Source organism: Eumetopias jubatus, unplaced genomic scaffold, assembly GCF_037043125.1.
Source record: "Eumetopias jubatus isolate StellerSeaLion01/CBP00866 unplaced genomic scaffold, mEumJub1_p1.0 scaffold_3, whole genome shotgun sequence".
NCBI classification, from domain to species: Eukaryota; Metazoa; Chordata; class Mammalia; order Carnivora; family Otariidae; genus Eumetopias; species Eumetopias jubatus.
In genome coordinates this window covers 76,445,281-76,456,230 of record NW_028274809.1, presented here as the reverse complement: position 1 = coordinate 76,456,230, position 10,950 = coordinate 76,445,281, and positions in this window count along the sequence as shown.

Sequence of the window (10,950 nt, the reverse complement as noted above, 5' to 3'; positions counted from 1 at the left end):
CCTATTTCCTTCCCCAGATTAGGGAAGTTCTCAGCTGTGATTTGCTTAAATAAACCTTTTGCTCCTTTTTCCTACTCTTCTTCTTCTGGGACTCCTATGATATGGATATTATTGAAATTTATGGAAGATCTAACAATTGTAAATATTTATGCCCCTAACTTGGGCATAAATGAATGAGTGATAAGGAAATTAAAGAAGAAATTAAAAACTACATGGCAATATACCCTTTTCCAAACGTACTCCAGGAAGGGGACCATTCTATCCCATTGTGACCAGGGGATCCCTACACCCACAGCACCTTGTGAGAACCCTGTGCGCTACTCTCTCTCCCACTCTCTCCTCTTCCTGACTTCTCTCTACAAAAAGGCTTACCCTCCATGGCACTGAGGCTTTTCTCTCCCTCAATTCACATCTCTGAACCTTGTTTCTGCCTCATTCTCTCCCTCCAGTTGTGAAGATTGTTTTCTTAATCCTCAGATCAATTTCCTTGTTGTTCAAAATGATTTGATGTTGATCTAGCTGTGTTTGAGGGATGAAGCAGGCCCAGGGTCCCCCTACTACTCTGTTATCTTCTCTAATATGGGTTTTTTACAGAGAGTTTTCCAGTAGAGAAATTATTGTTTCAAAGTATATGATTATTTTTAAGAAAATAAGTAAAAAATCATATTTAATTTTAATAAACCACATTTCTTTCCAAAGAAGTTATCATTTTAAATTTCCACCCACAAAGTATAAAAGGACCCATTTCATCCTAAAATATAATTTTGTCAAAAACAGTATTTAATTTTAATGTACAGACAGTTCTTTAATTAGCACAATCATTAATTGAAATAATTAGTAGTTTTCCCATACAACAGGGAAAATGTTGTCTTGTTTTTAGGTTAGCTGTTCATTTGAAAGTACATATAATGGTAATCTTTGTTCAATTTTTAAATCTTGTATTATAGCTTTCCCTTTCTCATGTATTTTTGGAAAATTTCCTTAGTTTATAATGTTTCTATGTTTTGTATTACTGGATTATATACTTCATTATAGTAGATTGCTTTATATTGATAAACAAGTTACAGTCAGTAACAATTTTATGACAAGATTGCTTTGCTAATAAAAATATGAGTTTTCATTCTTTGAGTATTTAATAATTTACTTTACTGTTAATTGGGGACTAATTAATCAATATTCTGATTTTTAATTCTTTATTTACTTCTTCCCTCTAATTGCCTGTCTTTTAAGGCATTTAATTTATGATTAATAACTTCACCAAGAAGGTTGCAGGAAATAAACATAAACTCAAGCTGCAAATCAAGGTAATAAGTAAGTATATGGTAGCTTTATTAACATGGGCTTTTTTTATTTTTTATTTTTTGAGTGGAGGATTTTGAATATTTTACCTGTTAATACTTCCGAACTCTGTTTTTGGGAAGTGTATGCATTTCTTTCATGTATCATTAAGGTAAAAAAATCAGTATATTAAAATATTCAAGCAGGCAAATAAAATTTTATTTAAGTTTGTGCATCTATACGATAAAAATTTGGAAGGGAGTGCTAACCAATTTTACTTCTAGGGTTTTTTGTTGCTAAATCCCTTCTGCATCCTCTCCTTTGTGCTGCCTTTTGTGTACTAGGGTTCTGGGCTTTTCTTTGACTTCACTTTCTTTTTGTCTCCCACTAATTGCCAGCTAGAGCAGAGTGATTCTGATATAATTTTAAAAAGATAATTTAATTATTTTTCATTGTCTTCTACAAATAAATGCTTTGGAAAGAAAGCCTAGACAAGAAATAGCCATTACCCTCCGCATTTCAAATAAGGAACACTTGTAATTCATTCCTTACGTGTTTTGTTAGGAAGAATTCAAAAGCCTTAAGTCCAGCTCGGAAGCTAAGGTTAAGATTTTCTAATGGTTTGATGTCTCAGTGGAAACAGTTATTTTCTTTTTAATCATGTGATTTATGACAGAAGATGGCCGGCTCACTGGCAGATGTCTATTGGGAACTGTCTAAATGCTCTACTGTTGTCTTAAATCTCTAGGTTTTATATCCAGTTCAACATTTTGGATTTATGTTTTCCCCTCTTGGTAACTATTAATGAACAAGCTTAAACTACTGGTATGCCATTTTATAAGATGAATACTGAGCTGTCAATAAATACCTAAAACAAATAAATGGTGAGCAATTTTTAGGTTGATGAATACATTTTTTAAAACTACTTAATTTCATTATCGTTTTGAGAGTCATAAATAGCTTTTTACAAGCTTTCTTCATGAAGACTTAATTTCAGTATATTTTAATGATAATCTATTGCTTATAAAGTCCTATTAACATATAGTTTAGACTTTGTCATTCAATCTTCATAGAATGCATATTCGTATATACAATTGTGACTACAAAGACCAATGTATAACAAACAGTCTTGTGAAGTGGCATCTGCCTTATAAATACTGTATAAAACTTCACTCTTCTTTCAATCTCAACATGCTCAATTATTTTGTCTGTTACTGCATTGTCCCAACATTAATAATTATATATAATAACTACATTAAAAAGAGTTTCACATTTTGGAATCATTCCTAATGTTTCACGGATCTCTTTTCTTACCTCTACTCCAGTATTCCTCTGTCTCTCCTACTGGACCCCAAACCAGAAGGCAGGGCTTATGTCTTTCTATATCGTTTATGTTTAGTGTCTAGCACATTGTTGGCATCTTTGTAGACACTGAATTGTAACTGTAGGATAAATTAAAGGAATACTTTCCTTTTTATAATTAAGGTAATGTTTTATTCTGAAAGTAATATATGCTTATATTAAAAATCAAACCTACAAAAGACTATAAATCACTTCTTTTCAGAAATTATCAAGTTTAGGTGACAAATGAAATGGTAGTCACACTGGCAGCCACAGGAGTTGTTTCATTCAGGCAGGCCCTGTGATGATTTTGCCAGGCTCTCATGCTGGATCTAGGTGACAGGGAGAACATGAACTGACATCACCCCTTTCCTCCATCTATTGGGATACAATCTGTTTTCTCCCAAGGTGTCAAGATTATAATCTCCCTACAAAGCCATGACATTTGGTGTGTCTTAGCTCAATAAGTACAACCTCATCTCTTTTTGTCAATCCTCTCTTACTCTGATTGAGACCTTTCATATGGAAGAGTTAAATGTAAGTAGGAAAAAGACAGTTTTACAAAGATTACAAATACCTTTCATGTTGGCCCACATGGGCCATTATAGGGGGATTCAGTTAGTTGTATACATAGCCAAGAGCTTATTATCCTCATTTTCTGTGACCATGTTATTACAAACAGAATTAAGTTTGAATACACTAGTTCCCTTTTTAGCTGGGCTGTTACCTAGAGGTATACTAGTCAGGTTGGCTTGGGGTTCTTGCTACAGTAAAGAGAAATGTGCCATGTCCATGAATAGAGAGGGTAGAATCCCATATTTTCTTTTTTTTTTTACATTATTTTATTTTATTATGTTATGTTAATCACCATACATTACATCATTAGTTTTTGATGTGGTGTTCCATGATTCATTGTTAGCGTATAACACCCAGTGCTCCATTCGGTACGTGCCCTCTTTTTTTTTTTCTTTAAATTTTTTTATTGTTGTGTTGATCACCATACATTACATCATTACTTTGTGATGCAGTGTTACATGATTCATTGTTTGTATGTAACATTCGGTGCTCCACGAAGAACGTGCCTTCTTTAATACCCATCACCAGGCTAACCCAACCCCCCGCCCCCCTCCCCTATAGAACCCTCAGTTTGTTTTTCAGAGTCCATCATCTCTCATGGCTCATCTCCCCCTCTGATTTGCCCCCCTTCATTCTTCTCCTCCTGCTATCTTCTTTTTTTCTTAACATATATTGCATTATTTGTTTCAGAGGTACAGATCTGTGATTCAACAGTCTTGCACAATTCACAGCGTTCACCATAGCACATACCCTCCCCAATGTCTATCACCCAGCCACCCCATCCCTCCCACCCCCCACCACTCCAGCAACCCTCAGTTTCTTTTCTGAGATTAAGAATTCCTCATATCAGTGAGGTCATATGATACATGTCTTTCTCTGATTGACTTATTTCACTCAGCATAACACCCTCCAGTTCCATCCACGTCATTGCAAATGGCAAGATCTCATTTCTTTTGATGGCTGCATAATATTCCATTGTATATATTTACCACATCTTCTTTATCCATTCATCTGTCGATGGCCATCTTGGCTCTTTCGACAGTTTGGCTGTTGTGGACATTGCTGCTATAAACATCAGGGTGCATGTACCCTTTCGGATCCCTATGTTTGTATCTTTGGGGTAAATACCCAGTAGTGCAATTGCTGGATCATATGGTAGCTCTATTTTCAACTGTTTGAGGAACCTCTAGACTGTTTTCCAGAGGGGTTGCTCCAGCTTGCATGCCCACCAACAGTGTAGGAGGGTTCCCCTTTCTCCGCATCCCCTCCAACATCTGTCATTTCCTGACTTGTTAATTTTAGCCATCCTGACTGGTGTGAGGTGGTATCTCATTGAGGTTTTGATTTGGATTTCCCTGATGCCGAGTGATGTTGAGCACTTTTTCATGTGTCTGTTGGCCATTTGGATGTCTTCTTTGGAAAAATGTCTGTTCATGTCTCCTGCTCATTTCTTGATTGGATTATTTGTTCTTTGGGTGTTGAGTTTGATAAGTTCTTTATAGATTTTGGATACTAGCCCTTTATCTGATATGTCATTTGCAGATATCTTCTCCCAGTCGGTTGTCTTTGGTTTTGTTGACTGTTTCTTTTGCTGTGCAAAAGCTTTTTATCTTGTTGAAGTCCCAATAGTTCACTTTTGCCCTTGCTTCCCTTGCCTTTGGTGATGTTTCTAGGAAGAAGTTGCTGCAGCTGAGGTCGAAGAGGTTGCTGCCTGTGTTCTCCTTTAAGATTTTGATGGACTCCTGTCTCATATTTAGGTCTTTCAACTATTTGGAGTCTATTTTTGTGTGTGGTGTAAGGAAATGGTCCAGTTTCATTCTTTTGCATGCAGCTGTCCAATTTTCCCAACACCATTTGTTGAAGAGACTTTTTTCCATTAGACATTCTTTCCTGCTTTGTCAAAGATTAGTTGACCATAGAGTTGAGGGTCCATTTCTGGGCTCTCTAATCTGTTCCATTGATCTCTGTGTCTTTTTTTGTGCCAGTACCATATTGTCTTGATGACCAAAGCTTTTAATAGACCTTGAAGTCTAGAATTGTGATGCCACCAGCTTTGTGTTTCTTTTTCAACATTCCTCTGGCTATTCGGGGTCTTTTCTGGTTCCATACACATTTTAGGATTATTTGTTCCACTTTTGAAAAAAGTGGATGGTATTTTGATAGGGATTCCATTAAATGTGTAGATTGCTCAAGTTAGCATAGACATTTTCACAATATTTGTTCTTCCAATCCATAAGCACGGAAAGTTTTTCCATTTCTTTGTGTCTTCCTCAGTTTCTTTCATGAGTATTTTAAGTTTTCTGAGTACAGATTCTTTGCCTCTTTGATTAGATTTATTCCTAGGTATCTTATGATTTTGGGTGCTATTGTAAATAGGATTGACTCTTTAATTTCTCTCTCTTCTGTCTTGTTGTTGGTGTATAGGAATGCCATTGATTTCTGGGCATTGATTTTATATCCTGCCACTTTACTGACTTCCTGTATGAGTTCTAACAGTTTTGGGGTGAAGTCTTTTGGGTTTTCCACATAAAGTATCATATCATCTGCAAAGAGTGAGAGTTTGATATCTTCTTTGCCGATTTGGATGCCTTTGATTTCTTTTTGTTGTCTGATTGCTGAGGCTAGGACTTCTGGGACTATGTTGAATGGCAGTGGTGATAGTGGACATCCTTGCCATGTTCCTGACCTTAGGGAGAAAGCTCTCAGTTTTTCCCCATTGAGAATGATATTCACTGTAGGTTTTTCTTAGATGGCTTTTATGATATTGAGATATGTAACCTCTATCCCTATACTCTGAAGAGTTTTGATCAAGAAAGGATGCTGTACTTTGTCAAATGCTTTTTCTGCATCTATTGAGAGGATCATATGATTCTTGTTCTTAATTTGGTTAATGTACTGTATCACATTGATTGATTTGAGGATGTTGACCTAACCTTGCAGCCCAGGGAAAAATTGCACTTGGTCGTGGTGAATAATCTTTTTAATGTACTGTTGGATCCTATTGGCTAGCATTTTGGTGAGAATTTTTGCATCCATGTTCATCAAGGATATTGGTCTGTAATTCTCCTTTTCGATGGGGTCTTTGTCTGGTTTTGGGATCAAGGTAATGGTGGCCTCATAAAAAGAGTTTGGAAGTTTCCCTTCCATTTTTATTTTTTGGAACACTTTCAGAAGAATAGGTATTAATTCTTCTTTGAATGTTTTGTAGAATTCCCCTGGGAAGCCATCTGGCCTTGGACTTTTGTTATTCGGAGATTTTTGATTACTGCCTCAATTTCCTTAGTGGCTATAGGTCTGTTCAGGTTTTCTGTTTCCTCCTGGTTCAGTTTTGGTCATTTATACATCCTTAGGAATGCATCCACTTCTTCCAGATTATCTAATTTGCTGGCATATAGTTTTGCTCATAATATGTTCTTATAACTGTTTGTATTTCTTTGGTGTTGGTTATGATCTCTCCTCTTTCTTTCATGATTTTGTTGATTTGGGTCATTTTTCTTTTTAAAAGTCTGCCCAGGGGTTTATCAATCTTCTTAATTCTTTCAAAGAACGAGCTCCTATTTCGTTGATCTGCTCTACTGTTCTTTTGGTTTCTATTTCATTGATTTTTGCTCTGATCTTTATTATTTCTCTTCTCCTACTGGGTTTAGGCTTTATTTGCTGTTCTTTCTCCAGTTCCTTTAGATGTAGGGTTAGGGTGTGTATTTGAGACCTTTCTTGTTTCTTGAGAAAGGCTTGTATTGCTTTATATTCCTCTTAGGACCTCCTTTGCTGCATCCCAAAGATTTTGAACAGTTGTGTTTTCATTTTCATTGGTTTCCATAATTTTTTTTAATTCTTCTTTAATTTCCTGGTTGACCCATTCATTCTTTAGTAGGAAGCTCTTTCGCCTCCATGTATTTGAGTTTTTTCCAACTTTCCTCTTGTGATGGATTTCTAGTTTCAAAGCATTGTGGTCTGAAAAGATGCAGGGAATGATCCCAATCTTTTGGTACCAGTTGAGACCTGATTTGTGGCCCAGGATGTGATCTATTCTGGAGAATGTTCCATGGGCACTAGAGAAGAATGTGTAATCTGTTGCTTTGGGATGGAATGTTCTGAATATGTCTGTGAAGTCCATTTGGTCCAGTGTGTCATTTAAATCCTTTATTTCCTTGTTGATCTTTTGCTTAGGTGATCTGTCCATTTCAGTGAGGGGGCTGTTAAAGTCCCCCACTATTATTGTATTGTTGTCAATGTGTTTCTTTGCTTTTGTTATTAATTGCCTTGTATAATTGGCTGCTCCCATGTTAGGGGCATAGATATTTACAATAGTTAGGTCTTCTTGTTGGATAGACCCTTTAAGTAGGATATAGTGTCCTTCCTCATCTCTAACTATATAGTCTTTGGTTTAAAATCTAATTTGACTGATATAAGGATTGCCACCCCAGCTTTCTTTTGGTGTCCATTAGCGTGGTAAATGGTTTTCCACCCCCTCACTTTCAATCTGGGGCTGTCTTTGGGTCTAAAATGAGTCTCTTGCAGACAGCATATCAATGGGTCTTGGATACCCTGTGTCTTTTGATTGGGGCATTTAGCCCATTTACATTCAGGGTAACTATTGAAAGATCTGATTTTAGTGCCCATTGTATTGCTTGTAAGGTTACTGTTACTGTACATTGTCTGTGTTCCTTTCTGGTCTGTGTTACTTTTAGGCTCTCTCTTTGCTTAGAGGACCCCTTTCAATATTTCTTATAGGACTGGTTTCATGTTTGCAAATTCCTTTAGTTTTTATTTGTCCTGGGAGGTTTTTATCTCTCCTTCTATTTTCAATGACAGCCTAACTGGATATAATATTCTTGGCTGCATATTTTTCTCATTTAGTGCTCTGAAGATATCATGCCAGTCCTTTCTGGCCTGCCAGGTCTCTGTGGATAGGTCTCTTGCCAATCTAATGTTTCTACCATTGTAGGTTACATATCTCTTATCCCGAGCTGCTTTCAGGATTTTCTCTTTGTCTCTGAGACTCGTATGTTTTACTATTAGATGTTGGGGTGTTGACCTATTTTTATTGATTTTGAGAGGTGTTCTCTGTGCCTCCTGGATTTTGATGCCTGTTTCCTTCCCCACATTAGGGAAGTTCCCTGCTATAATTTGCTCCAATATACCTTCTTCCTCTCTCTCTTTCTTCTTCTTCTGGGATCCCAATTATTCTAATATTGTTTCATCTTATCATATCACTTATCTCTCGAATTCTGCCCTCTTGATCCAGTAGTTGTTTATCTGTCCTTTTCTCAGCTTTTTTATTTTCCATCATTTGGTCTTCTATATCACTATTTCTCTCTTCTGCCTCATTTATCCTAACAGTTAGAGCCTCCATTTTTGATTGCAGCTCATTAATAGCCTTTTTGATTTCGATTTGGTTAGATTTTAGTTATTTTATTTCTCCAGAAAGGGTTTTTCTAATATCTTCCATGCTTTTTTCAAGCCCAGCTAGTATCTTTAAAATTGTCATTCTGAACTCTAGTTCCAACATCTTACTAATGTCCATATTGGTTAGGTCCTTGGCAGTCGGTACTGCCTCTTGTTCTTTTTGTTGAGGTGATTTTGTCCATCTTGTCATTTGGTCCAGAGGAGAATAGATGAATGAGAGAACAAAATGCTAACAGGGTAACAACAACCCTAAAAAAATATACACTAAACAAATCAGAAGAGACCTGAACCCAATGGAAAAGAAAGGGAAAGAAAGAAGAAAGAAAAAGAGAAATATAAAAGTAAAAAGTATATGATCAAATATGATTAGGCTGGTGCATAGATCAGTGCCACTCACTAGATATTGGGCATATTTTGGTCTGTTAGAAGAAACTGCCTCCCAAAATTTTAAAGAAATAAAAACTTATATATGTACAAGAATAAGGGTAAATTTGATGAAGGGATGGAATATGGCTGTAAAGATGAAAATTATAAAAGATTTTATAAAAGTAATTGATAAGTTGGTTGAAAAAGAAGGCAGTGGAATTTAATAAAAAGGGGGAGAGAATGTGATCAGGCAGGAGACTAGAACAAAGCCATACACTAGAGATTTAGGGTATATTTCGGTCTGTTAGAAGAAACTGTATTCCAAAATTTTAAAGAGAGAACAACTTATATATATATATATATATATATATATACACACATATATATATATATATACACACACACATATATATATATATATATACCAAAAATAAGCTTAAAATACTATGAAGGGATACAATATGACTCTAAGAATGAAAAATATAAAAGATTTTTTAAAAAAGGGATTGATAAAATGTTGATTGAAAAAGGGAGAAAGAAAAATTAAAAAAAAAGACATAAAAAAAGAAAATTAAAAAAATTAACTTTGAAAGACTAAGGAATCAGGGGGGAAAAAAGCCTGAATTCTATGTGTAGTATTCCTCTAGCGCTGGAGTTCTGCCGTTCTCATTGATCAGTAAACTTGGTCTTGGCTGGCTGTTCTTGCTGATCTTCTTGGCGAGGGGCTTGTTGCCATGGTTGTCAGATGTCTTTGCCGGAGGCGGAATTGCCCGGCCCTTGCCAGTCTGGGCTAAGTAATCTGTTGGGGTTTGCTCTCGGGAGCTTTTGTTCCCTGCAAGCTTTCCATACAGCTTTGGAGGACGAGAGTGAAAATGGCGCCCTCCCAATCTCCTCCTGGGAGCCGAGAACTCAGGGCCCCACTCCTCAGTGAGCCCCTAGAGAAAAGCAGTCAATCACTCCCATCTCCCCGGTCTCCGCCGAACTCTGTGCTCACCCAGCCTGTGACTGAGCATTTCTGTCTCTGTCTGGCTCATGACCCCGTTTGGAGTCTCCAAATCCAGCACATTCCTGCGGTGCACTCTCGTGCCGGTCCTCCCCGGGGAGGAAGGGTGTCTCCCTGGATCTGCCTCTTGTTGGGTCCCTGCTGGAAGAGTAGTGGCCCGACTCTGCTGCGCATCACGGTTTATGGCAACCTGGAGCTGAGAGCCCACTCCTTGGCTCCATCTGTGCAGCCGGTTTCCCTGCTCTGATACCTGGGAGCTCTGCCGCACTCAGGCACCCCTGGTCTTTCTGTGACCCTGAGGGTCTTGAGACCACACTGTCCCAGCGACGGTTCCACCCCCCGCTTATCCACTGGAGCGAGTCCCTCAGTGGAGCAGACTTCTAAAATTTCCGATTTTGTGCTTTGCTGCTCTATCACTTGCCGGTACTGGTGAATGGAAGCTCCCTCCCCCTGCCATCTATCTTCCCGAATATCCCTTTGGATTCACTTCTCTGCACGTCCTACCTTCCAGAAAGTGGTCGCTTTTCTGTTCAGAGTGTTGCTGCTATTCTTTTCTTCGATCTCCTGTTGAGTTTATAGGTGTTCAGAATGGTTTGATCCCTATCTATCTGTGATTATCATTCCATTGTTGGGTGGCCTCTGTGACAAAAAGCATGCCATTGTCAGACTGTAGATGGCATGGAAATCAGAAAACATGATGCAGTTTGGTTTTGGGGGCCACAGTGGTGTGGCCATAGGTGGCTATTTGGACAGTGACAGCAGTACTGTAACCGTGACTAGGTAGGACTGTGACTTGTCTAGGTTTGTGCCTGTACCAAACATTGCCATACTCAAACAGAACTATAGGTACGAGCTCTACTTCCACCATCCCCCCTTAACTTCTGAACCATACTTTCCAGGTACATATGGCCTTCTGTCTGCTCTGGTGACAGGATACCTCCAGCCTTATCCATAATCTTTTTTTCCTTAAGACAGCT